This window comes from Manis pentadactyla, chromosome 3 (genome assembly GCF_030020395.1).
Source record: "Manis pentadactyla isolate mManPen7 chromosome 3, mManPen7.hap1, whole genome shotgun sequence".
Taxonomy (NCBI): Eukaryota; Metazoa; Chordata; class Mammalia; order Pholidota; family Manidae; genus Manis; species Manis pentadactyla.
Window position 1 is genome coordinate 215312594 of NC_080021.1, and position 26601 is coordinate 215339194.

Genomic DNA, 26601 nt, shown 5'->3' on the forward strand with positions numbered 1-26601 from the left:
TATGTGGTTTTCCAAATCTGTATCAGTTAGCAAGGCTAGGCTGTGCTGTCATAACAAATGAGCCCCCATTTAAGTATCTCAACACAACAAAATTTTGTCTGTAAGTCCAGGAGATTCTCTAGGGCATTTGCCCTCCACATGGAAACTCCAGAACCCAGGCTGCCTCTGTTTGTGGTGCCTCCACCTCCAGGTCACTGAGGCAGGGAGAAGAGCATTATGTCACTTCCTCCCACAATACATTGGCCAGCATTGGTCACATACCACAGCAAGGGTGGCAGGTCCTGCAAAGGAGAGGAGAGCTGGCTGTGGGTAAGCAGCAGAAATTTCTACTTACCATCCTAGTGGAATAAAGGCCAGCAGATGGCTGTTTCCAGGGAGTACCTGCTCACAGTGAACTGAATCAAAGAGAATGGGTTTAAAGCTGCCAATTATTCTTCCTCCTACCCAGACCCCCAGCTCCCTTCCCAGGGCAACCACACTTACCAGGAGCTATTCTGCATGTTTACAAGCAGGGCGTGCATGGAGGTGCCCCTCTTGAAATACAGTTGAAGGCTTGTTGTTCTTTGTTACTCCTTGGAGAAGCAGGCAGGCATTGGTCACAGCGTGCGAGTGTTTTTGGTGGTATAAATTCCTAAAAATGGAATTGCTAGGTCAAAGGGCAGGTGAACAATCTGACAGCAGGAGCTGCCTTCCTGCTCAGGAGGGGCTTTTAAGATGAGTTGCTAATGAAGCTGAGTGAGTTCCAGGGACCTGGAGGAGTTTTTCCATCCCAGGGGGTTTCCAAATAAAATGGGAGCACTGAGGAGAGAAAGCAGGAAGGGGGCCGCCTTTCCCATCTTGATTCTCTGAGCCCAGTCCTGATCCTGGTGCTCTGCCCTGCCCATTTTACAGAAAGCAAGCACTGAGTTCAGGAGAGGTTGAGTCACTGGTCTGCCGCAGCTCAGAGGCAGCACTTGAGTCATGGTTCCAGCCTGGACTGAGTCCTCTTGGGTTTCAAGATCCCAGTTCCAAGCCGCAAAGCCTTACAGGTCTTTTCTTTACAAGTTTCAGAAGCACTTGTGTTCCCCAAGAGCTTTCTTTCAGCAAGTTTCTGAAACTCATCTTTGCTTCCTTGGGACTCAGTGGGTCTAGTTCTTTGGTTCCCCAGCTGCAGAACAGCCAGCCTGGTTACTTTCTTCCTTCGCTGCTTTCGTATCCGCTTCACCTCTTCGCAAAGTTTGGTCTAGTTGATTTTTAAATTTCCTTTCTTGGGTGCCATTGCTATTGTTTACACCCTTACTGCAAAATAAATAAATAAATTCAAGCAGCTTGAAAACTACAAACAAGATAAAAATAATCAACGCCGCCCAGAGATGACGATGGTGAATGTTTAGATGAATGTCTTTTTGCAAAATATAAACATTTCTAACCACACTAATGACAAAGAGAATGAGGATTTCTACCTTTCTTGCTAAAGGTGGTGTGTATGAGTTAATGGAGTGCCTGGGTCTCCCCTCCCAGGGCATAAAGAAGCAGCACCCCCAGCCTTCACCCATAGCCTTGCCAGGCCTCCCCTGCTCCTTCAGTTCCAGTTTGGAAGTTGCTGTTCCAGTTTCAGGGAACAGATCCTGCTGAGTGGTGCCAGCAATTTTCCCCTTCAAAGAGAGCTGCATACACGCCACAGCCCTGGAGCAGGGATTTCACGCCCTTACCTTCCAGACGCCACCAGGCTGGGATGCAGCCCCACGTTTATCTTCAGCTTTCAGAAAGGCAGTGAGTCTCTCTGCATTGCTGTTCTGTCTCCCACCTGCACCCACCATCAGCAACACTGACTTTTTCTAAGTGCAGAGCAGGCCCCAGTTTGGGCCTGGGTGGTCTTAGGTGTCAGGGTCTCTCTGGCAAGGTGAAGGGTGGGGCTACCCCACGCTGTTTCCCTTGGACCTCCCTTGTGACAGGAACTTCACCTCTAGGGAAGAGGGAGCTACAGCTCAGGACTGACCAAGGCCTGGCCTTATTTCTCTGAGAGGAGGCATGAGTTTCCGGCAGCAAGGCGGCACGGCGGTGGTCCCAGCATCCAGTCCAATGCAGATGTGATGTGGAGAGAGAGCTGTAAAGGAAACCTGAGCAGAGGGACCCAAGCAGCCTGCTTTGCGGGGCCTCTTGGATACCCAAGGGCTCTGGCACTTTGGGGCAACATACATCGGGGAGTGGCAAACCTGGCTGTCACCTGCAGCAGGGGTGGCAAGGCCCCCTGAGGGGTGGGTACAGTGGAGGGCATGGTAGTACCCACACAGTGGCAGCTCTCAATGGGGACCGTGGCTGTCTCTGTCAGCAGCTCTTCAGACCTGTTCGTGAGCATCTGTGAGGCCTCCCTTGTGCTTGAAGAAATTCTTGGGATGGCAGCAAGAGCCAACAGGGTGACTGCAGCCTCTTCAGGAAGAGGACGGGGTCAAGGGTCAGGAGCATGGGTTTTGGAGTCAGACAGATCCAAGTGTCCTAGCTGAGCCTCGTACAGGCTGTGTGACCTTCAGCAAATTACTGATGGTGTCTGAGCCCCAGTTTCCTCATCCACACTGTGGGTACAACAGCACCCACTTGGCGGGACCATTTTAGGGACTGAACACAATGACCTTGTACAGCATTCTGGCCTGACATGTCCTGGGAGCAGCTGCAGTTTTGTTTCTGTCTGCTCACCCTTGGGGTGCAGCAGGGGAGAGCTGAATTTTGTAGGTGGGGGGACTTCAGGAAGCCTCAATTCTCTGTCCGAAATGGCTCCTAATTATTTACAATAGGGGGTTTCAGCTGTTTTTTTACACTCACCTTCCTGTCTCAACCTTGTGCTTCATGCCTTCTCAAAATAAATCTTACCCAAGTAATCGATGGGGAACAAAGCAGGGGTACAGACTGGGACCCCCCCACCCACACACAATACACCCTAAGGTTTATGAAAGGCTTGAAAACCAGTGCTTTCACACAAGGGTGTCACCGGCCACTGGAAGTAGAGGGTGGATTGCTCACCATGCTTACATAAAAAGATATAAAGAAGTCTTCAGAGAAGGCTGGGTTTGAGGGTCCTGCAGGGCCTGAAATAGCTAAGCTGGATCAGACTGGGCAGCTCTCATCCCAAGGCCCACCTTCCCTCGGGGCTGCACGGACATGCCCTCGGGTGTTCCTGTGGGAAGCAGGGAGCTAGATGGGGATACCTCTCTGTGCCAGTGTTGCCAAAGCCAAGCCCAGCCAGAACCCCCATCTACCGCTGTCCAGCTGCTGATCTGGGGCAAAACCCACTCTGAGGCTCAGCTTCCTCCTCTGTAAAATGGGACAGTAGATGAGGGGCGTGGGGCGGATGGGAGCACCCCCCTAGCACCTAGTAAGTAAGGGTCAGTGGCATTTACTCTCACTAATAGCAATAATAAGGGTCCCAAGCAGGGAGGGCTGCAAGGAACCTTAGCACTCACCCAGGGCGGAAAGAACTGGGCTAAGGGCAGACAGCAGTGGGTGAGGACCCAAACCCAGGGTGGTACAACCAGGCCTCCGGGCCCAGAAGGGGAGGCCAGCTGAGTGGAGGGCAGCACTGTGTGGGGAGAGAGGTTGCGGATTGCTCCAGGCTCGGCTGTGACTTCCTGCCTGGTCACCGCAGAAGGGGCGCGCTGTGGTGCTGGCCACTCCCTGCTCCCAGAGAGGAGGCTCTCCGGCTGCAGTTTAGCTGGCAGGCTACGTGCGGGATGGGGGCAGGGACAAGTGCCACTTAGCCACTGAGGCATGGATAGCAGTTCGCACAGGGAGGACCCTCGTCCTTGTTCAGGGGCGGCAGGGGGATACATCACTGGCCCAGTTTGCAGATGAGGAGACTGAGGCCCTCTGCTGAAGGCCACAGGCCGTGGGTGTGGCACACTGTGGGGGCTGGGGCTCTCTTCCCCACTCCCCGCCTGGTTTCTTACCTTTATGCCTTGCTCACCTGGCCCTCCTTTGTGCCTGTAAGCTGTGGGGATGGGCCAGAGGGGCCTTGAGACCTTCCAGACTCCCAAACAGACTGCAGCGGGGGGTTTGTCCCTGGGTAACAGGAAGTTAGCTCTGGCCAGACGCCACAGAAGGGGAAACCGAGGCTCTGAAACCTGAGGCCTGTCCAGGCCCCATGGGAAGCGGCGTGGCCTCTGGCCCCAGCCTGGGCCCTCCCGGAGCCGGGGCTCCCACCTGTCCCCCCAGCTTCAGTGTCACCGGTCCTCCGGAGGAAGATTTCCGAGGTCCCGGTTGGGGGTGCCAGACTGCCAGAGACGAGTGCTTTTTTAATCCCAGCCCGGCTGATTTAGACGGTTATTCCTACTTCAGGCAGGGAAGAAACAGCAGAGCGTGGCCGCCGGTGCCCTCCGGGCCCGCCCCCTCCTGCCCGCCTCCGGGGCCCGGCTCCGGCCCGGCTGGGCGGGGAGGGAGGCCGGAGGGTGGGGGGCAAGGGGGGGAAGGCGGGGAAGGGGGAGCAGAGGGAGGCAGGGAGGAGAGGGGCTGGCGGGAATGGAAGGCGGGCTGGGGGGGAGACGCGGGGGCAGGAGGGGTGGGAATAGGGAGGGCGGCGGGGAGAAGACGGAGGGGCGCGCGGGGAGCAGCGCCCGCCTTGGCAGCCAGCTCCCTGAGCCGGCAGGAGAGAGGGAGATACACAGATGAATAATTTACTACGGAAATGCAAAAAGAATTTAGAAACTCTCAATTTATAAATATTTATTTTCACAAGTTCGCCCCCTCCCGACTCCCTCCGCCTTGCCGGCCCCCGTCTTTCCTCTCTGGCCCCCCCACCAGCTCTGCGCCGCCCCGTCTCTCCCCCGCTCCCCGCAGCCTCTGGGCAGCTCGGCCCTCAGCGTCTCGGCCTGATACTGGGGCGGAGGCGGGCGCGGGCTGTCGCATCTCCGGGCCCCTCTTGCACCCCCGTCCTCTCTGCAGCCCGCGTCTCCCCGGCCTGTGCGCGTGTCTGTTCTCCCTCTCGCTGTCACTCGGTCTGGGGTGTCTCGCCCCAGGCTCTGGCCCCGGTCTCTCCTATCCCGGGACCTCGGCTCCCGCCCGCCAGTCCCAGGGCAGGAGGACAAGTAGGGAGTGGAGGCCTTGAAGGCTCCGAGGGGTCGTTTCCCCGGCAACCGGCGGCCGATTGGCGGAACCGCGAGGGCTGCGGATTTACAGGGCGGCGGGGGTGGGGTGGGGGCGGGGAGAGGCCGGAGCCCCGCCCCGGACCCGCCCTCTGCCCCGCTGCGGGTTGGGTAGCGCCTAGGGTGGGATTTCCGAGGCACGCGGACCTAGCGAAGGGCTAGACTGGGAGCGCCGGGGGTGCGCTAATCAGTTAATAGATGGGGCAGTCAGGTCCACAGAGCAGGGAAGGCTATTAGCTCAGGTTGTGGTGTATGACCGCTGAGTTCTCATCCCTTCTTGGCCCCTTCTTGGCAGGGTAGACCAGAGCAAGAAAGTCCCTGCACACCTCGCCAGTTTCGGGTCTCCCAGTGCAATGGGGCTGCAGCAGCACCTGCCTGCAGCGCTGACCTTCCAGGCCAGTCACTGTCACCCTTGTCCATCCTTTTAATTCACGAATGGAAAAGAGAGGCTCAGAGAGGGAAAGTGCCTGGTGGGCACGGAAGGGACCTGGGGGTGGGGGTCACCAGCCATTTAACAAGCTAACCAAAATTCATTTTGGGCATACTTTCTGTGAGCTGGGATCTGAACTCGCAGTTGTGAGCCCTGCCCTTGATAGCACCCAGCTCAGTGCCTGACCCAGAATGGGTCCTGGCTTTGCACTGTATTGCCCCTCCCCTCTACTCCAAGTGTAGGGAAACTGAGTCCCAGGGAGGCCAGATGGATGGCATGGTTGGGAGTTGGATGCCAACCCCTCCCCTTAAGCCATTTTTGAGCCTGACATATAAGCTCAAGAGATCTGGGGAGAGGGAAGCATGTTTGTTAATCATGGAGAAATCCTCAGGCTGTGTCCTCAGGGTCACCAGCTGGAAGGGTCTCTTGGCACACACTTCTGCTCCTTGCAACTTAAGACCAAGCGCGTCATTTAATATGGGAAGTCTTGTTTGAGCCCAGCCCTTCTGACAGGCACCAGCTCCATCTCGCCTGACCCCTCCCTCTCTGAAGCTGGCAGGTTGCTGGATGGGAAGATGGTTAAAGGGCTGGTGCAACATTCCCTCCCACCCCCAAGGACTGGGAAGTCACCAGGAAGGTGGCTATTTATAATTTCAGTGTTTATAATTTAAGCCCCACTGCCAGGCCGGCTCTGTTTGAAGCTCACAGCTCTAATCTGCTGGCTGCAACAGTCCTCCCAAATGAGGGTCCTGGGGTTGCTCCAGGAGTGGGGACAGGCCTGGACTGTGGAGCTCTCCCAGGGCTGGGGACAACTACAGGGTCACCCCACTCTGCCCCTAGTCCCCCACACCGAGCATGTGCACCCCCAACATACACACAGCCCTCTGCAACAAATACACAAGCTCCTCCTCCTTTGTCCCAGCGCTCTCCCACATGGACTGGCATGTCTGTGGGCCCGTAGCCCTGGCCCGCTCTTGCTGACCCATCCTCTGTGGCAAGGATTTCTCCAGAACCCTGTGGCTCTCCCCAAAGGTTCTAGACTTTATACTCCAAAGCCCCAGAGTCCCAGGATTCTTCCGATGTGTTCAGAACCTAGACCCATCTAGGAACTGATGGGAAGAAAGGGCTGAAATATCATGGGAAAGGCCGGCCCAGATGCCCAATGTGGCCTAGGACACTCCATGCTTGAGCCGTCCTTGGTGAAAGTGTTCTTGGTCTATTTTACAGATGGGAAAGGTGAGGCTGGGAGAGGCAAGATGCCCAAGATCCCCAGCTAGTTAGGGGAGTGGCTGGGATTCGAGCCACATCCCTGGGGCCCAGGGTCTCCAATACGTCTGCTCTTGCTGATGCGTTGGACAGCACACTACCCTGGTCTGGGGTTTCCCCAAGGCCTTCAGGGGTTGGCAGAATGGCTCACGTCTGTGCCTGGCACGCTATAGGTGTCCAGTTCACACTCCCTGGCTGATGGCATCTGTGGGAGAGAACGGGGAGCAGGGAGAGGCCAGGAGGACAACCGGGCAGACTGTGCTCTTCACAGCAAGCGGGTCTTCCAGTGGAGCCAGATCCGGCTGCGGAACAAGTTGCCTCTCAGGAGGCTCCTGGGGTAGAGAAGACAAGAGGGATTTTAGAGCAGTCAGAGAGGACCAGTCCCTGAGACTTGAAGACCCCCGTGTAAGACAAGGCACGGGATGGGGAGCTGAGCCAGGGATCCAGTTCCAGAATGAGCTGTGTGGCCTTGGGTAAGGCCCTCTACACCTCTGGGCATCAGTGAAAATAAGGGGGCTGTGTTCCCTGATCTCCAAGGACTCTTCCTGATGGAACTGGGGGTTCTCTGAGCCTTTCGTCATCCGCCAAACCCCTCTTGAGCACCAGCCACTTCACAATGGCTGCACTTGGGTACAGTGGGCAGGAGCCCCACTCTGGGAGTGAATGCCTGGTCTCCAGGGAGCCAGGGTACAAGGGCCCTCTCCCAGCCCCAGACCACATGCCAGTGGAGGTACTGAGCACCTCTGAATGGCCACCCTGTATTCAGCACCTGTGATATGCTTACCCTTGTTGTCTTGTTTAATTTGCCCAACAGCCTCAGGGGTAGTTACTGTAATTATCCCCATTTTACACATGAGAAAACTGAGACCCAGAGAGGCACGTACCTGTCTGAGTTCATATCTGAGTTCATACAGCTGGCAACTGGGAGCCCCGATGCGCGCAGCCTGGGGACACTGCAGCTGCCACGATGGCTTTTAGAAAAGTCTTCAAGTGGAGGCTCCCCAGCAGCTGAACCTAGAGGGTCTTCCCGAATGGAAAAGGAGGCAGAGGGAACGCCATGGGGAGGCCGGAGTGTGCCTGGACGTGGTAAGGGCTGAGGGGGCTGGCGTGGTCAGGTGGGCAATGAGGACGGGGTGGAGACCTGCTGTCAGCAGCCCGGGAGTTTGCAGGACACCACTCAGTGTCCCCCTGCTGTGTGACGAACACCCCCAAGGGAGTGGCTCACGGAATGGCTTATTAGTCTCTTTCGTGATGCTGGGCCCGCAGGGCTCAGCTGGGCGGTTCTTGCTAGGGGTCCCTCATACCGTTGCAGTAGAGACCAGCTGGGGCGGAGGTCATCTGAAGGCCCCATTTTGGGGCCTCCTTTCCAGCCTAGATCAGATTTCTCATGTCTAAGCCGAAGGCTCCGAGAGGCAGGAGGTGAAGCTGCCAGTCCGGTTAAGGGCTGCCCTGAACTCCCTTCCAGCATCACGCCCCCCATCTTCTACTGCACAGAGCCGTCCCGAGGCCCACCAGATTGAGGGAGGGGAGAACAGACCCTGCCTCTCAGTGGCAGGAGTGCCAAAGAATTTGTGGCCACGTTTAATCTGCCACAGATGCTAATACATATTTCATGGAAAAAGTGGAGCTCGTGGTTAAATAAATTGTGGGAAAGGCTGGATTAAGCAAAATTGAGTAGGGTTCTTTCCTGTGGGACTTCTCAGAGCCTTCACTGCTGATGTGGAAGGTTGGTCTCCAGCCAAGGGAAGGAGCTTGCCGAATTTCTTAACTGATTTTAGTTTGACTGCCAAGGGTGTCCCATCTTGGGTGGGGGTAACCTGGCTGGGGAGGCTCCTTCTGAGCTCCCCACTTTGGGCAAGATTGCTCCAGAACCTCCAGGCTCAGCTTCCAGAACCTCCCGAGTATCATGCAAGGCTGATAAGATGGAGTTGGGCTTGCGTCTGGCTGCTCCCACCTGCCCAGGGCACCTGGGTGTGTGGGGAGCTGCCCAAGGCTGCATGGAATTAAGAGATAGAGACCCAAGCCTTCCCCACACAAAGGTCTCAGCCACAAAGGCCTGTGCAATGCCCTGGTCCTGGCCACAGCGGAGTGGGGTCAGTGGGCAGTGCCGCAGTCTTTGGCCCTGTCTGCTGAGTACAGTGCCTGTGCGGTGCTGTGCAGGGCAGGCACTCCGGGGTTCTTCCCCAGGGAGCGGGGCGGCGCTGCCGGGAATGCTGCAGTTTGACTGTCTCCCCCCTCCCTCCACAGGCCACTTCCCCCTCCCTCTCTGGTTCCTGGTCTGGGCCAGCTGCCACCATTGCTGTGCTGTAGGAGGCCATGCCCCACTGCATGATGTCTCTGGGCAGAGGCAGGCAGGGGAAGACTGACTCCCGGAGAGCAGGAATCATGAAGCACCCCATACTGCTCAACCCTCTCTCCTTGGCCTTGACTAGCAAAATGGCCCTGGGGACAGTCTCTGAGCCTCTCCGAGGGATCCCATCACCCTCCAGCTGTGTGTCCCTGGGCGCATGACACCAGGCCTCAGTGTCCCCCTTTGTAAATGACTCCAGTGGTGTTCCTGCTTTGAGGGACCAGATGGAGGATTCAACGAGACACTGCCCCTGCCTCAGCTCAAGGCAGCCCCAGCATCATTTGGACTGATGCCCTCCACCCCATCAGGATTCCAGCCAGAGCCCTGTGGTTGGGGGCTCAGGGGTGCTGGAGCCACAGGCAGGGTCCACGTGTTCCCAGCAGCCAGACTGGAGGACCAAAGCTGGCGTGGGGGACAGCCAGGGCCCCTGGAGATGGGAGGTCCCTGGGCCCATCCTCTATACTGGCCTCCCCGTGCTGCCCACAGACACCCGCACAGAGCCAGCGTGTCCCCCAGACCTCACGGTCCCACCCTGGGAACCGTCACGCCCCACATGCCCACAGTCCCCCTGCCTGACCCCTTCCCCAGCCCCCAGGCTGCAGCCACTTCCCCACAAGGAATCACACATCTGCCGCTTCTCGCAGCCCCCCAGCCCCGACTCCTCCTCATCTGCCGCCTGGGACGCTCTTCCAGGCCCCCGACCTCCAGGATGGCCCTGATGATTCTACCCCACGGAGAGCCCTGCAGGGCTGGTGGGGTGGCGCCCCCAGCTCACGACACCCCAGTCACTCGTTGCCCTGACGAAGTCACCTCTTCTCTCGGCTTCCAAGGCTCCAGGGACCTGGTTCCTGCCCCCCGCCCTCCTCCTCCTCCCCCCCGTGCACCTCTGCTCCAGCCAGACCAGCTAGCGTCCAGGCCTCTGTGACCTTGCACTTGTGGTCCTGAGGCCTGGAAGGCTCTGCCGTCACCGGATCGGCTGTTCATTCCCTAGGACCCGCGGGGGCTCCCCTCCTCAGGGAGCAGTCCTGATCCCCGCGCGGCAGTCTGTGGACTGGTCTGTCATCCCAGCTAGCGAGCCCAGGAGTGGGCGTGTCTTGTTTCTACTCCTGCAGCTTGGCCCGGGGTCTGGCCAGAGACTGGGGGGACCAGCGTGGCAGAAGGTGCTTCAGTCTGGCCCCCACACTGGCACCCCACTCCTTCCCTGGGGCTCATTCTCCTTTCCCACCCTCGGTCCTCTGCGGTGTGGCCTCGTGCTAGGATGACCCACTTGGAAGTCACACACACCTGGGTCCCCAGCCCAGCTGTGCCACCTCATGACACTGATCTTCAGTTCTCATCTGCGGAATGGAGGGAATGACAGCACGACCATCCCTGGGCTGTTGCAAAGATTAAGTGAAGAGTGTCTGTCACGTCCTTGGACGTCATAGGAGTCCGGAAACTGTTGGCTGTTATTGCCCTTGCTGTTGTTATGTAGTACCCAGCCCGGCCTTGGTCATCGCCTCCTAACCTGCGTCTGGGTCTCTGGCCACCCCAGCTTTCTCCTCCAAGCTGCCCACAACCTGAGTCATTTTGTTCTCTCTTAGAACACTCAATGGCTCCCTGTTGCCCCTCCTGAGACTTAAAACCTCCAGCTCATTTTCAGAGCTCTTCAATCACCTGTTTTCCTGGATTTTCTGGTGAGGCTGACATGATTAGTGGCCAAAAAATCTTTCAAGGAGGAAGGGGCTTCCGCCCAGCTGGCCCCTCACTGCCAGCTGCCCATATTCCCCCACAAGGAGCTGGGTGACCCCATCTCCCAGAGCTCCTGGTTCCCTTGGCTGCAAAGAGGAGCTAATGCAAGTCACACCAGTCCCTATGGTGAGGGCCCCTCTCAGGGGCGTGGGAGACAGGGGCATGGGGTGGGGGGGCCAGAGGGCTCCGCTGAGCATCAGGCACAGGCTGAATGCTCGAGGTGGCCGCCTGTCCGCCTTGGGCCAGCTCTGTCCAGCCCGCAGTCCTCCTCACGGGCTCTGGAGCTAGGCCAGACCCCACACTGCCCCTCGTCCTCTCCGATTCCCATCTTTCCAGGCTGACTATTACCCTGCTTATGTTGTAGGGAAAGGAAGAGAACATTTGTTCTTTTATTTAAAAAAATAACATTTTTCTCCATTTACAAAAGTAATACATGTTAATTGTGGATAATTTTGAAATTAAGATAAACCAAAGAGAAAAATTTAAATTATCTATAATTCATCACCCATCCATAAGCACTCTGAGCGTCTGAGCTTCTAGCCTCCAGTCTTTGCAGCGAATGTGGAGCGCTAGCTCTGCTCTGAGCGTGTGGAGGGGATCACAGAATGCAGTTTTGTGACCTGGTTCTCCCATCTACCAGCAGAACCCAAACTTCTCCACCATCCAAAGCCTCTACCCCCTTCGTACGCAGAGAGTCCACCCCATCAGCAGCTGGGAGGGGTGCAGAATCTCTGCTCCGATCCCCAGAACCTGCATTTCCCCTCCGATTCTCAGGGGGTTCCTGAGCACAGTACAGTTTGGGAAGCAGGCCCAAAGCCTCCTTTCCAGTAGTGGCCCAGTGCCCCACTGAGTAGACACACTCACGCTGGATTAAGCCAGTCCTCTATCATTGAATGCAGAAGTGGCTTCCAAGTATTGATATCATAAATAATGCCATAATGAATAGCATCATGAATAGCTGAATATTTTCCTGGAGCGAATATTAAGGACCTCCCTTGAATTGAGCTTGCCCCACATTTGCTCCCCTCCTCCCCAGAACATTCTGGTGGGGTAGGGAACATCTTCATCCCTGTTGTGCAGATAAATAAGCTGAGGCTGGGGGCAGGGGTGACAGCATCTTCCTACAGTCCTGCAAACGGTGACCAAGTCGGGACTCAACCCAGCTTGGCCAGGTCCTTTACTACACAGCCGTTCTACTGGCTTCTGCTGTACGTGGCCTTTTACATCAGATTGTCAGCTCCTGTGTGCGCGGTGTGGGTCCCGCCCCAGGCTGGGTACAGGGCAGCTTCTGGCCTGCCCTGCCCCTGCCCAATGGGACTAGTTTGCTCTGGTGACAGGCGAGGCGTGACAGCGCCATGCTCGGCTGGGCTAGATGGGGCAGCCTCATTCCACTATGGGAGCCTCAAGGGGACGGTGGGCGGGGCCTCAGGGAAGGGGGAAGGAGATGGTGGAGGACCCAGGGGGCGTCCAGGTGGAGGGACTGGGGCTCAGGCCCAGAAGAGATGAAGGGCTGGGAAGGACACTGGCGGGGGGCCTCCCGGCTTCCTGTGCCCATGGCAGCAAACGCAGCCATGTGAGCGTGAATCCTCTCGGGGGAACCCGTGGTGGGGAGCAGAGTGCGGTGATGGCAGCAGATTCTATTAAAAGCCATTCTCATTACTGTACCATTAATTATTAATAGGATTGGGCAAATAAAGGATGGGAAAACCCAGCTGGGCCTTACTCAAATCTTGCCTCCAAAGCAAATGGCTTTTGGTTCACGTCCAGGAAACCCAGCCATGAATGTGCCTGTTGGAAAAGTAACAACAACCCTGAGACCACCACGGTGGGACAGGCACCACTTCCATCTGCTTAAAAAAGGTAAAGAAGAGGAAGCAAGGGTAGAAAGGGAACCCAGAGGGGGCGAACGCGGGGCCTCTGCCTGTGCTCTGGGGCTGAGCTTTTGGCCTGAATGACCTCAGCGGCCTCTCCTGAGGATGCGTCCATCTGCTCAGAGAAGCACTGTGGGCCCCACCTCCTCTGAGCACCTCCAGATCCTGGGGCTCCTCAGCCTCTAAAAAGGTCCAGAGAGGAACTTTCTCCACATAGCTGCAGGAACAGTGAGAACAGGGCCAAGAGAGAGGGTTCAGGTTTGCGCTGAGACCCCAGAGGGAGCGATTTCTTCCCTCTTTCCTGTCCCCACCCCACCTTATGTTCACCAGCGCCTCCCCCTGCTTCAGGCTCAGACGGCCTCTCCTCCAGGCAGCTGGCAGGAGTCTAACGAGGTTTTAACCCAAGAACCATCACCAGCCATCATGACAAATGGATCCTAAAGCTGGTATGCTCTAAAGCACACCTGATGCTCTAAAGCAGGGAGATAGAAGCAACCCACGATGAGGGCAAGAAATCCTGATTCCATCTTCCTCTCCCCTAGAATTACCTGATGCCTGGAGCAAAGTAGGCACTCAATAAATGGGTCTGATTTCATAGACTGCTAATTTGGGGACAGAAGAATGAGGTCACTGAGATGGGAAGACCCCTAGGAAGGTTAGCTTTTAAGAGCAGAGGGAAGAAGGTGCTGGGGCCTGGGCCTTTCCCCCACTCCTGCGTCCTTACAAAACTCTCCAGGACTATTAGTTGATTTATCCTGATAGCCACTATCAAGTGAAGAGGTGAAGGCACTACTTTTTTTGTAATAAATAGAATGTAAGTGAATGAATGAGTCTGGGCTTAAAAAAAAACAAAAAACACTAAAAACCATGGCCTTCTCTATAAAATGGCATCTAACTAGAAACCCCCTGACACAGACAGTTTTATTTTTCCATCACATACCCATGAAGGCAGAGAGAAAGATGAAATCTCACTCAATGTGGGAAACAGCTGTCAAGCTCATGCCAGAATCTGGGAGGAGACACACTGATGATAATAGTGGGAGACAGTGTTGGAGAGAAACCTCAGGGCACAGAGACCAGGGACAAAGGTAGGATGGTGCTCAGAACCTCCTCCACCATTTTCCCCAGAGATCTGGAATCTGAAAGCTGGACAGATGTCCCTCTCCCACAGATGCTATTGGAGAAATGTCTCCTGGTCCTTGAGAGAAAGTGGGCAGAGACAGGGGCTTTCAGGGTGCTTGGCATTCTGGGAAACAAACATGATGAATGTGGGCAGTTGGGGGGGGTGGAGAACAGCAGGAAGCAGTGCATGCTGGGACTTTTTCTTATTTCATTCATTCAGAATATCCAAGAAACAGGGGCGGGGCCAGGGGCAGGAGCAGATGCCACCTTCAGTCAGCAAAGCTGGAATTGGCGGAGACTTCCTGGAACTTGGGAAATGGATTGAGCAGAGCCCCTGGATTCTGTTGCTCAGACCAAACACTGAGAATAGGATTTAGCCATCAAACAAGTGGTAAGAGAACAAAACCAAAGGCAATCTACATACCCATCTACTTGTAATCACAGAGTGTGCATTATAGTTACTGTATTTGAGGGACAATACAGAGGAAAAGGCATCAACACGGAAAGACTAAAATACCACTGCAGAACATGGAAAAGGAACCAGCATTCTGAAACACTGAGGAGCGGGCAGCTGACGGTGATTTCCTGAAGGAACCAGAAGAAGACATCAGGAAACTGGCAACTTTAATGGAAACACAGGCTCTGCAAAACAGGAGCAGGAAACCATGAAGAGCCTGAGCAGATGTGAAAAGGCAGCATCGGCTGTGGAAAGGGACATGGGTAGTGTGCTGCATTGCACTGTGGTCTCTGCAAAGACATGTCTGAGCCCTAACCCTTGGTAACTGTGAGTGTGGCATTATTTAGGAAAATGGCATTTGCATATATAATTTAGAATCTCAGAAGATCATCCTGGATTAACTGAATGGGCTCCAAGTTCAGTGATAAACGTCTGTATAAGAAGAGAAGACACAGACAGAAGAGGGGAAACAGAGAGAAGCCCACGTGAAGATTCACGGCAGAGACTGAGGAATACAGCCGTAAGCCAAGGCCAAGCACTGCTGGCAGCCAGGAGAGGGGCACGGTGCACATGCCCTCTCAGAACCTCCAGAAGGAGCCAACCGGCCAACACCTTGATTTCAGACGTTAGTTTTCCAGAACTGCAAGAAAATACATTTGTGCTGTTTTAAGCCACCCAGTTGTGGTTGTTGGCACAGCAGCCTAGGAAGCTAATAGAGATGGTGTTAGGAAGGATTGCAAGGAAAGAAAAAACTTAGTAGCAGAATTTGAATCCACACCAGAGGCAGTAAAAAGCAGAAATTGTAATACCAAAAATAAAGTCAGTCACTATTTGCAGATGACATGATATTGTACATAAAAAACCCTAAAGACTCCACTCCAAAACTACTAGAACTGATATCGGAATACAGCAAAGTTGCAGGATACAATATTAATACACAGAAATCTGAGGCTTTCCTATACACTAACAATGAACTAATAGAAAGAGAGACCAGGAAAACAACTCCATTCACAATTGCATCAAAAAGGATAAAAGACTTAGGAATAAACTTAACCAAGGAAGTGAAAGACCTATACCCCGTAAACTACAAGATATTCTTAAGAGAAATTAAAGAGGACACTAACAAATGGAAAATCATCCCATGCTCTTGGCTAGGAAGAATTAATATTGTCAAAATGGCCATCCTGCCCAAAGCAATCTACAGATTTAATGTAATCCCTATCAAAATACCAACAGCATTCTTCAACAAACTGGAACAAATAGTTCTAAAATTCATATGGAACCACCAAAGACCCCAAATAGCCAAAGCAATCCTGAGAAGGAAGAATAAAGAGGGGGGGATCTCACTCCTCAACTTCAAGCTCTACTACAAAGCCACAGGAATCAAGACAATTTGGTACTGGCACAAGAACAGAGTCACAGACCAGTGGAACAGAATAGAGACTCCAGACATTAACCCAGACATATATGGCCAATTAATATACGGTAAAGGAGCCATGGACATACAATGGGGAAATGACAGCCTCTTCAACAGCTGGTGTTGGCAAAACTGGTCAGCTACATGTAAGAGAATGAAACTGGATCATTGTCTAACCCCATACACAAAAGTAAATTCGAAATGGATCGAAGACCTGAATGTAAGTCATGAAACCATAAAACTCTTAGAAAAAAACATAGGCAAAAATCTCTTGGACATAAACATGAGCGACTTCTTCCTGAACATATCTCCCCAGGCAAGGGAAACAAAAGCAAAAATGAACAAGTGGGACTATATCAAGCTGAAAAGCTTCTGTACAGCAAAGGACACCATCAATAGAACAAAAAGGTACCCTACAGTATGGGAGAATATATTCATAAATGACAGATCCAATAAAAGGTTGACATCCAAAATATATACAGAGCTCATGCACCTCAACAAACAAAAAGCAAACAATCCAATTAAAAAATGGGCAGAGGAGCTGAACAGACAATTCTCCAAAGAAGAAATTCAGATGGTCAACAGGCACATGAAAAGATGCTCCACATCGCTAGTCATCAGAGAAATGCAAATTAAAACCACGATGATATATCACCTCACACCAGTAAGGATCGCCACCATCCAAAAGACAAACAACAGCAAATGTTGGCGAGGTTGTGGAGAAAGGGGAACCCTCCTACACTGCTGGTGGGAATGTAAATTAGTTCAACCATTGTGGAAGGCAGTATGGAGTTTCCTCAAAAAGCTCAAAATAGAAATACAATTTGACCCAGGAATTCTACTTCTAGGAATTTACCCTAAGAATGCAGGAGCCCAGTTTGAAAAAGACGAATGCACCCCTATGTTTATCGCAGCACTATTAACAATAGCCAAGAAATGGAAGCAACCTAAGTGTCCATCAGTAGATGAGTGGATAAAGAAGAGGTGGTACATATACACAATGGAATACTATTCAGCCATGAGAAGAAAACAAATCCTACCATTTGCAACAACATGGATGGAGCTAGAGGGTATTATGCTCAGTGAAATAAGCCAGGCAGAGAAAGACAAGTACCAAATGATTTCACTCATATGTGGAGTATAAGAACAAAGGAAAAACTGAAGGAACAAAACAGCAGCAGAATCACAGAACCCAAGAATGGACTAACAGTTACCAAAGGGAAAGGGACTGGGGAGGATGGGTGGGAAGGGAGGGAGAAGGGTGGCAAAAAAGAAAGGGGGCATTACGATTAGCATGTATAATGTGGGGGGGGCACGGGGAGGGCTGTGCAACACAGAGCAGACAAGTAGTGATTCTACAGCATCTTACTACACTGATGGACGGTGACTAATGGGGTATGTGGGGGGCACTTGGTGAAGGGGGGAGCCTAGTAAACATAATGTTCCTCATGTAATTGTAGATTAATGATACCAATAAATAAATAAATAAAGTGAGGGAGAGGCCAACCTTGAGACATTTCCTAGGAGGGATCTGAAACCAAGAGCTGAAAACCAAGCCTGAGAAGGTGGTATGCCTAGGGAGGAAGCAAATACACAACTGGTATCCTGAAGGAAAGGCCAGAACAAGAGATGACTTAGAACATAAAGAAGGAAAACTCCTGGTGCCTTAAAACAAAAAGATCTGAAGATCAGAAAGGTTCACTGCATTCTGGGGAAAATAGAGACGTCTACCAAGGCCTGCTCTGGAAAACTATATGATTTATGCAAATAATGACAACCTAATACCTACCTCCAAGAAGAAAGTCAGTTACTGGGGAAGAACAAACAAACCCAAGCTGGTTTAGATTGTGTCACACTGGATGCTGAGTGGTAAGGGAGCCATGTTTATAAGCTTTTGGGGAAATGCTGAGGCATTTATTACTGAAAGGTGTGCTCCCATCAGCTGGGAGATGAAGAATGGTAACATTGTGGCTTAAAAAGTCTGGGCATTAGCACTGAAGCTAGTTAAAAAATAGCACACCTGAAGAATTACTGTAAATATTGTTTCCAGACTGAATACAAATGTCAAAATTACCCTTCAATGACAAATCATAGAATGGGAAAAAATAATAACCTAACCATCTGGATCTGAAGCTTTAAGTCACATCAACATGGATCAAAGGATGGGTGGGACCTGAAAGACCCCTTAAATAATAAGAGAGGTTCTAGAGGTGCTGTTTTCCATTCTGTTCAGATGATTAGGCAGCTATGAATGAAGGACTTTTTCAGTGTGAAGAGAATGTCTAGTGCAATTAGAAATGAAATATCCACCAAGCCTGGAGAATGAATTTTCACTAACATGAAAATTCAAAGTCCATAAAACAAAATGTAGGAAACAAAAGGAACAAGCCGTAAGGATAAACAGGAAAGGCTGGGACCAGCTTTCTCTAGGGCGTGAGATCCACTGAGTCAATGTTAATAACAAATGTAAATGCATAACGTTTTCCTAGTAAAATAGCAAAGACTGTCAGACTGGATAAAACAAAAAACAAGATGGAAATCCAACTAAGTGGTGCTTATAAGAGAGAAAACCAAGGGACACGACAAGGTTAAAAATAAAAGATTGGAAAAATATATGAGGCGAGTTCCAGCTAAATGAAAGGAAAGGTAATAATATTTATATGAGATAAAGAATCACAGGCCAAAGTCACAAGATGGGACAGATGGTCATTTGTATTGTTAAAGAGTACAAGCAAGAATAAAGATCTGGGTGTCATGATTTATGTCCAGCATTAGACCCAACCAAGGGAAGCAATGATTTAGACATAGAAGGACAAACAGAAAACTGCTGGAGGAGACTTGACATGCTTCTTTGATACACTTAAATAGTCCCCCTCACCCGCAGGTTTGTGTAGGATTGGCATAATATAATTAATAAGGTTGATTTACTAACTGAACTTTGTACCCTACAAACAAAAGGTACTCATTTCTTTGCCAGAGCCCATCAAACATTTATGAAAATTGATCATATATTAGGCCATAAAGAAAAAATTCAATATAATCCCCAAAGCAGATATTGTGAAAGCCTCGTTCTTTGACCACAGTGCAATTAAGCTAGAAATTATCAACAAAAGTTTAAATTAAAAAGCCAACCATCTGAAAATTGAAAACCACTTTTGTAAATAATTCTAAAATATACATGACAGAATATTTAAAGGAAATAACAGGGCAAACACCACATATCTAAACATATGGGAAGGTGATTAAAATGTTACAAGGAGGACAATTGATAGCTCAATGTTGTGAATTTCTTAAATAAGAAAGGTAGAGGCCCACAATATAGGTAGGTCACGGGGAGGGCAGTACAGCCCAGAGAAGACAAGTAATGACTCCACAGCACCTTACTATGCTGATGGGCAGCGACTGCAGTGGAGGGAAGAGGACCTGATAATACGGGTGAATGTTGAAACCACAATGTTGTTCATGTGAAACCTTCATAAGATTATATATCAATGATACTTTAATTTAAAAAAAAAGAAAGGTAGAAGCCAATAAAGATAAAAAGCAGAATTTAATAAATTAGAGAAAAGAAAAATGAAAGAAACAAAAGATAAAGCTATAACTGGTTTTTTTGAAAGTTTAATAAATTAGGTAAACTTCTAGCAAATCCAAAGATAAAAAACAGAGAGAAATGTGGAGAAATCAGAAATGAACAAGTGGGACTACATCAAGCTAAAAAAGCTTCTGTGCAGCAAAGGACACCATCAGCAGAACAAAAAGGCAGCCTGCAGTATGGGAGAATATATTTGCAAATGACATATTTGACAAGGGGTTAACATCCAAAATATATAAAGAACTCACAGGCCTCAACACCCAAAAAGCAAATAACCCTATTAAAAAATGGGAGGAAAATATGGACAGACACTTCTCCAAAGAAGAAATTCAGGTGGCCAACAGACACAAGAAAAGATGCTCCACATCGCTAATCATCAGGGAAATGCAAATTAAAACCACAATGAGATATCACCTCACACCAGTTAAGATGGCCAGCATCGAAAAGACTAGGAACAACAAATGCTGGTGAGGATGCAGAGAAAGGGGAGCCCTCCTACACTGCTGGTGGGAGTGTAAACTAGTTCAACCATTGTGAGAAGCAGTATGGAGGTTCCTCAAAAAACTAAAAATGGAAATACCATTTGACCCAGGAATTCCACTCCTAGGAATTTACCCAAAGAAAACAACTCATCAGATTCAAAAAGACATATGCACCCCTATGTTTATTGCAGCATTATTATTATTTTTAAAATTTTTTATTAAGGTATGATTGATATACACTCTTATGAAGGTTTCACATGAAAAAACAATGTGGTTACTACATTTACCCATATTATCAAGTCCCCTCCATACCCCAACGCAGTCACTGTCCATCAGTGCAGTAAGATGCCACAGATTCACTATTTGCCTTCTCTGTGCTACACTGTTCTCCCCGTGATCCCCCACACCATGTGTACTAAACATAATACCCCTCAGTCCCCTTCTCCCTCCCCTTTGGTAACCGCTAGTCCCTTCTTGGAGTCTCTGAGTCTGCTGCCATTTTGTTCCTTCAGTTTTATTGCAGCATTATTTACAATAGCCAAGATACAGAAGCAACCTAAGTGTCCATCAGTAGGTGAATGGATAAAAAAGATGTCATACATATATACAATGGAATACTATTCAGCCATAAGAAAGAAACAAATCCTACTGTTTGCAACAACATGGATGGAGCTAAAGGGTGTTATGCTTAGTAAAATAAATCAGATGGAGAAAGACAAGTACCCAATGATTTCACTCATTTGTGGAGTATAACAATGAAGCAAAACTGAAGGAACAAAATAGCAACAGACTCACAAACTCCAAGAAGGGACCAGCAGTTACCAAAGGGGAGGGGTTGGGGAGGGTGGGTGGGGAGGGAGGGAGAAGGGGATTGTGGGGTATTATGATTAGTGCACATGGTGTGTGTGGGGTCATGGGGAAAACAGTGTAGCTCAGAGAAGACAAATAGGGACTCTGTGGCATCTTACTGCACTGATAGACAGTGCCTGCAATGGGGTCTCGATAGCAAGGGTGAATATAGTAACCACATTGTTTTTCTTGTGAAACCTTCATAAGAGTGTATATAAATGGTACCTTAATTTTAAACAAAGAGTAAAAAAAATCCTCTCAAAAAACAAAACAGAAATGAATACACAATAGGATCAAACAAAACCTTTTAAAAATTAAATTATATTAAGTAAAGTCTTATGATAATAAATTGGAAAAATATGACTAAGCAGATATTTTTATAGGAAAATATATATAACCAAAACCAGTTCAACAAGAAAACCAGAAGACCTATTACTACAGTGTAAATTGAAAGGGTGGGAAAAGAGCTACTTCTAAAGAAGTTGTTGGATCCTGACACTTTTACTGGCAAATACTCAAGTATTTCAAATATTCTGTTTCAGGACCCAGGAAAGACAGAAAGCTTCCCCAAACCATCTTAGGAATGTAGCATAACCCTATAATGAAGAGTTGGCAGATAGCACAAAACTACAGACCAGTCTTACTTAGGAATATGATAAAAATTCTAACTAGAACATCAGCAAATGATCCTGGTTGAGACTGTATGGGTCACAAGAAACAGAAATCTGCTCAAATGAGCTCGGGAAAAAAGAGTGGTCATAAGGATTCAGAGACCTCATAGAATTAAAGAGTAACACACGTGCCAGGCTCCAGGGGAGAAAGAAGTCATCAGGGCCTATGAATGCACAGCTTCATCTTTCTCTTTGCAATAGCCTCTTTTGCTACTCATCACATTGCCGAGGCCCAGTGATTTTCAATTTGACTTTTAGGGTCTTTTAGGGTTCTAAGTCTAAAATTAGTAATAAAAGGATACTTCCTTAATACAGGTCTGGTGACATCTACAATGCTTGCCAATCTTTCCAGTCATCTTTCCAGGCTTGGATTGCACTTTCCAGTGGGGTTAGGCAGGGCCATGTGTTCCATTTCTAGGTAGAAGCACTTAATTACTGGCACGAGACCCTCCGATTCTATTTTCCTTGCCTCAGCAAGTGTGCGAGTGTTCAGTGATATGTGGAGGTGCAGTGCTGAGCCAGTCACAGCTGTAACTGACAGGGAGTTGCCTAGACCCACAGCTGACTTAATGTGAAAAAGGAAAAACCTCTCTCAAACTATGAGATTGTGATGTTGTTATTGCAGCATAACCTAGCTTATCCTGACTAATTTATTGACAAAGAATGTCTATCTCAAGCTAAGAGCCAGCATCCTATTTGATGGTACAATATTGGAACCATTCTTAGCAATGTCTGGAGTAAGGCAAGGATGCTTAATAATGCCTCTGTAAGCTTACATGGCTCTGAAAGTTCCGGACATTGCAATAAAGCAAGAAACATAAAGGACAACCACTAAGGAGAAATTATCCTTATTTGTGGATAATTGTCTGTTTGAAAGGGAAGCATATGAGAAACTATTAAATAATCAGACAATTGTGCAAAAGTGATCAGTTATAAAATAAAAACACAAAAAATCAAGAGCTTCTTTTCCTGCCTCCTGGTTTTGCTTTCTATTGGACTGATTGTGTTTTTATTATTTTCTTTTCCCTATATTGGTTTGAAAGTCATATGTTCCATTTCTGCCTATTTGAGGTTATCTTTAAATTTTTCTCATGCATAATTGACTTAACATAATCTTAATCAATATTCTCCGCTCTCCTCCTAGATAGTACAAGGTCTTCGAGTGATTTACCTCCAGTCATAACTTCCAATCACTGTGTGTGATTGCCTAGGATTTTTAAAAGATAAGAATACCCTGCATGGTGAGGGAGAAAGAAATTCCATACAACCCTACTTCCTTGGAAGGATTATGGAGTGGGTTGAATGCTGTCCCCCAAAAGTCTGATCATGTCCTATATAGAACCCACAAATCCTGCCAACATCTGATTTTGGATTTCTAGCCTCCAGAACTGTGAGAGAATTAATTTCTGGTGTTTTTAAGCCATGAGGTTTGCGGCAATTCGTTACAGCAGCCCTCAGAAAGCCATACCAAGTATCACCAGAGCATTTCTGCAGGGCAGTTTGGCAGTATGTAGAGCATACCAGTCCTAAAACGTGCATACCTTTCCTAACGTGTATGACTTTCCGCCTAGAAACTACTCCAAGTCAATGATTAAAACTTTGTCAAAGATATCCTGGCAAGGATGTTCATTGACGCCTTCTTTTTTAAGAGAGATTGAATAAACAATCTCAATGTTCGACAGTAGAGAATTGGCTAAATAATGATGGTTTAGCTGTATAATGATAAAAATAAAAAACAGTAATACCCACCGCTGATGAAATGCTTTCCACGTGCTCTGCTTGGGGTGCATGCTTTCTGCCTCTTTTCTCATGAAAGTCTCACCAGGCTGTACTTTCTTACCAGGCTGTGAGGCAGGCATCAATCAGTAGCCCCACCACACAGAGGAGGTCAGAGGGTGTAGGTCACCTGCCTGAGGTCACACAGCCAAGGGGGCTGAGATTTTGACCCCAAGCCACGTGCAGTGTCTCTACCATCCAGCAAGATGACTCATGGTGCAGCCATCGGATACAAGCGCGCTCTGAACAAGTGACAGCACAGAGGGATGTCGGCAGCAGGGCTTTGAGTGAAAAAAGTAGTCGAGCATGTTCTATTTCTGCAAAAAGAAAAGGTGCATTCGATGTGCAGAGAAAAAAGGCTGGAAGGATTTACTATGCATGTTAATAGTGCGATCTCCTTTGGGGATGGATTTGGTGATTTTTATGTTCTACAGTGAATATATATAGCTTTCGCAATCAGAACAAAATACTCAAATCAAACCACACCCCTGGTGCCTGTGCCGACCACGCCCACCTGAGTCTGCAGCAGGAGGTGGCGGGACCCGGGCTTCGACTCCCCCGTCTTTGGTCTTCCCGGCGCTGCTGCCTGGACCTTCCCTGCTCCAGCTCTTCTGTGGGCATCGATTTTTCCATCCTTCAGAGAAGAGCCTGAGGAAAAGGAAAGAGCATCTCGGATCAATGAGCCGAGCCCTGCAGCCAGGGTCGGGGAGGGGTGGGGGGCGCTCTGCGCGCACACTGGTCACTGCCCTGCCCAGGACTTGAGGGGAGGTGGGCTGGGGGAGGGCGAGACTGGCTGGGCTGCCCAAGGCGGCAGGTGTGTAGGGGGTGGTCTGTGGGGTGGGAGCAGTACCGGGTAGGGGTGCGCCCCCCTGTGCTTCTCCAGGAGTGGAGGTGTACACGCGAGGGTAGGCTGCGGGGGGCGGGGGGTGCACACGTGTAGGGTATGAGTGGGGGCCGCAGTGGGGTGAGGGGTAGAGGGGGGCGTGCTGGGGCAAAGCTTCCCCAGGAGGCCGATCTCTGCCTGAAGGAACAGGGAGGGGTGAGGGGCCCACCCGCTTCTGTGGAGCACAGGCTCCCATCAATTCACTTCAGAGCTCTGAGGAAGGTGCTGACACCCACCCACTGCTCAGACAGACAAAGTGGGGGCTGCATGTGAGAAAGAGCGAGAGGGAGGGAGGAGGGCACAGGGGCAGAGGGAGAGGGGAAGGCAGGGCCGGGCGTTGCCTGTCGACCCCTGGGCTCCTCCCCACCCCCACGCCCACCCGCGGCTGTGGACTGCAGCCCGGCCAGAATCCTGCATTTAGGGACTGAGCGCTCACCTGTGCTAGGTACTGGCGGCAGCACAGGGAGGAGACAGCCGTGGCCCCACCTTTGCGAGCTCACCTGGGGGAAGGGAGCCTGAGACTGGCCTATCTGGTTCAGCAGACTGGCGCTCCATGCCCTTCAGACCTGTCTGGGCCTCACCCACTGGCACACTAGCTAATTCCTTCCTGGTCAAAGCCCTTTCTGATTCATCGTTCGACCAAAACCCTGGCCTCCTCACTCCTGGAAACACCTCTGGGAAGTCCCCACAGCCTAGCTCTCTGGACCCCATTCAGCCCCCTGTACTTCTCTGGGGCACCAATGACAAATGGCCTGAAAGATTTTGGTCTGCTGTTTCTGTCTTCTCCCAGCCTAGACTGTGAGCTCCTAGAAAGTCAGGCTGGGACTGCGGATCCTCTTGGCTGGGTCTGCAGTGCCTACGCCCTGGACAGCCACCCAAAATGGCTCAACATATGTTTGTTGCATGAATGAATGAACCATGATAATTCCTAAGGAGAGAAATGTACAGATGGTCTGTTACGAGGTTCTGTGATCATGCATTGTTTGTGTCCACGTGCATGTGCATTGAAGTGTGCTTATGTGTGCATACTGTGTGCACGCATGTGGGAATGGTGCATTCACATGTGTGCCCAGGTGTGCATGTGTACATGGTTATGCACATGTGTGCATAATACATGCACTGCTTGCATGTATGGCATGGACGCATGTGCATGTATTTGGCGGCTGCATGTGTGTATGCATTCTTGCATGCCAGTGTGTGCCCATGTGTGTTCATCTTTGTGTGCATACATGGGTGTGCATACCTGTGCCCGCTGTGCACATTGCTTCTTGCTCAAGGTTGGAGGAGTCAACATATTTTTCTCTCACGTTTGCTCTCTCTCCACTTGCAGCCTGCCTTTCTGCTTTTTTGCTTTTTGCATCCTCCAGTTCCAGTCCCTCCCACTCCAACCCCCACAGGGGCCCCCACAAAACACTCAAGCTCCAGCTGGGCTTCAGTTCTGACATTCCAGCCGGCTGCACTCAGGGCCCAGACATTTCCTGGAGCTTGAATCTGACTGAAGGGCACATCAAGCATGCAGTCTTGGCTGGATGCCTTTTTCTCCCTGTCTCCTCATCTGTAAAGTGGGCACCGAGCTCACAGGCACACAGAAAGAGCTTGGCCCAGCGCCTGGTACACAGCATATGTGCAACCAGTGTTACCCACCACAGTACTTCCAATGGCAAGCCAGGGTGACCCAGAGGACGGGGGAGCCACGGAAGACAAGCCAAAGGATGCCTACACCCCTTCCTGCTGGCCATGGGGCTCCCAGAAAATGCTGCCGTCTAAGGACTCAGGGGACTGCAGAGCAGATGTTCAGTCCAAGTGCTCACTCTGGAGCTGCTTCTCTGGCCCACCGAGGTCAGGGCGTGGGTGCTCCCACAGCAGCTGTGTTTGCCCATTCCACGCCAATAGCATGTGACGTATGAGCTTGAAACCAAACCCAAACTCTTCTCCATGGCCTGCACACCCCTCCCTCCCTCCCTCTGCTCCAGTCGCACAGGCTGGGGGTGACACACCAGGCCCGCTCCTGCCTCAGGGCCTTTGCTGCTCTGCCCCAGGTGGTCTTGTGGCTGGCCTCTGCTCCCCCCGTCAGCTCAGAGGTCCCCTGCCAGAGAACTCCTTGCTGCCTGCCCTCTCTCCAGCACCCCAGTCACTCACCATCACACCACTTATCAATAATAGTAAAATTATCTTCACGCTTTTGTTTACTGGGCTCTTGTTTGTGAGTTAATCAACAGGTGGAAGGTACTCTAATAAAGATTTGTAGGGCGGCAGGTGGGGAGGGGCGGTAGACACTGACCTGGCTCCCTGGGTTCCAGTCTTCATGGTTCCACTTACTTAGCACGGGCTACGTACCAGAGCCCACCCAAACTCCAGCTCGCCAGGTGACTGCACCCGTCAGGACCCCTACCCCATTTCCCCCTCTGTAGAATGAAAGGTAGCCTCAAGTCCCAAGGGATTCTGATCTTGATGTTGCTGGCATCTCAGGCTTTCTGCAACTTGGCAATCTTCAGAGCCTGGGTATGTGGGACCTCTGGGGTCTGCAGCCTCCAGAGCCTCACCCCTGCCTTTGCAGGGAGTGTTCGCTCAGTCCCCAGGTCACCTCCCTGGC

General features: G+C 50.7%; 1 long non-coding RNA gene across 3 annotated transcripts; it reads right to left on the reverse strand.

The window, feature by feature from the left end:
* Positions 1–4770: 4770 nt before the first annotated feature.
* On the reverse strand, positions 4771–24797 carry LOC130683051 (uncharacterized). Of its 3 annotated transcripts, XR_008996658.1 has the most exons (5): positions 24445–24797; positions 23640–23773; positions 23099–23442; positions 7692–7830; positions 4771–7139 (listed from the first exon to the last, which is right to left on the reverse strand). It is a non-coding gene; the product is annotated as an uncharacterized LOC130683051 (long non-coding RNA). The 3 variants fall into 3 exon arrangements; XR_008996657.1 differs by lacking the exon at positions 7692–7830; XR_008996659.1 differs by lacking the exon at positions 7692–7830 and having other exon boundaries at positions 24388–24797.
* Positions 24798–26601: the final 1804 nt, after the last annotated feature.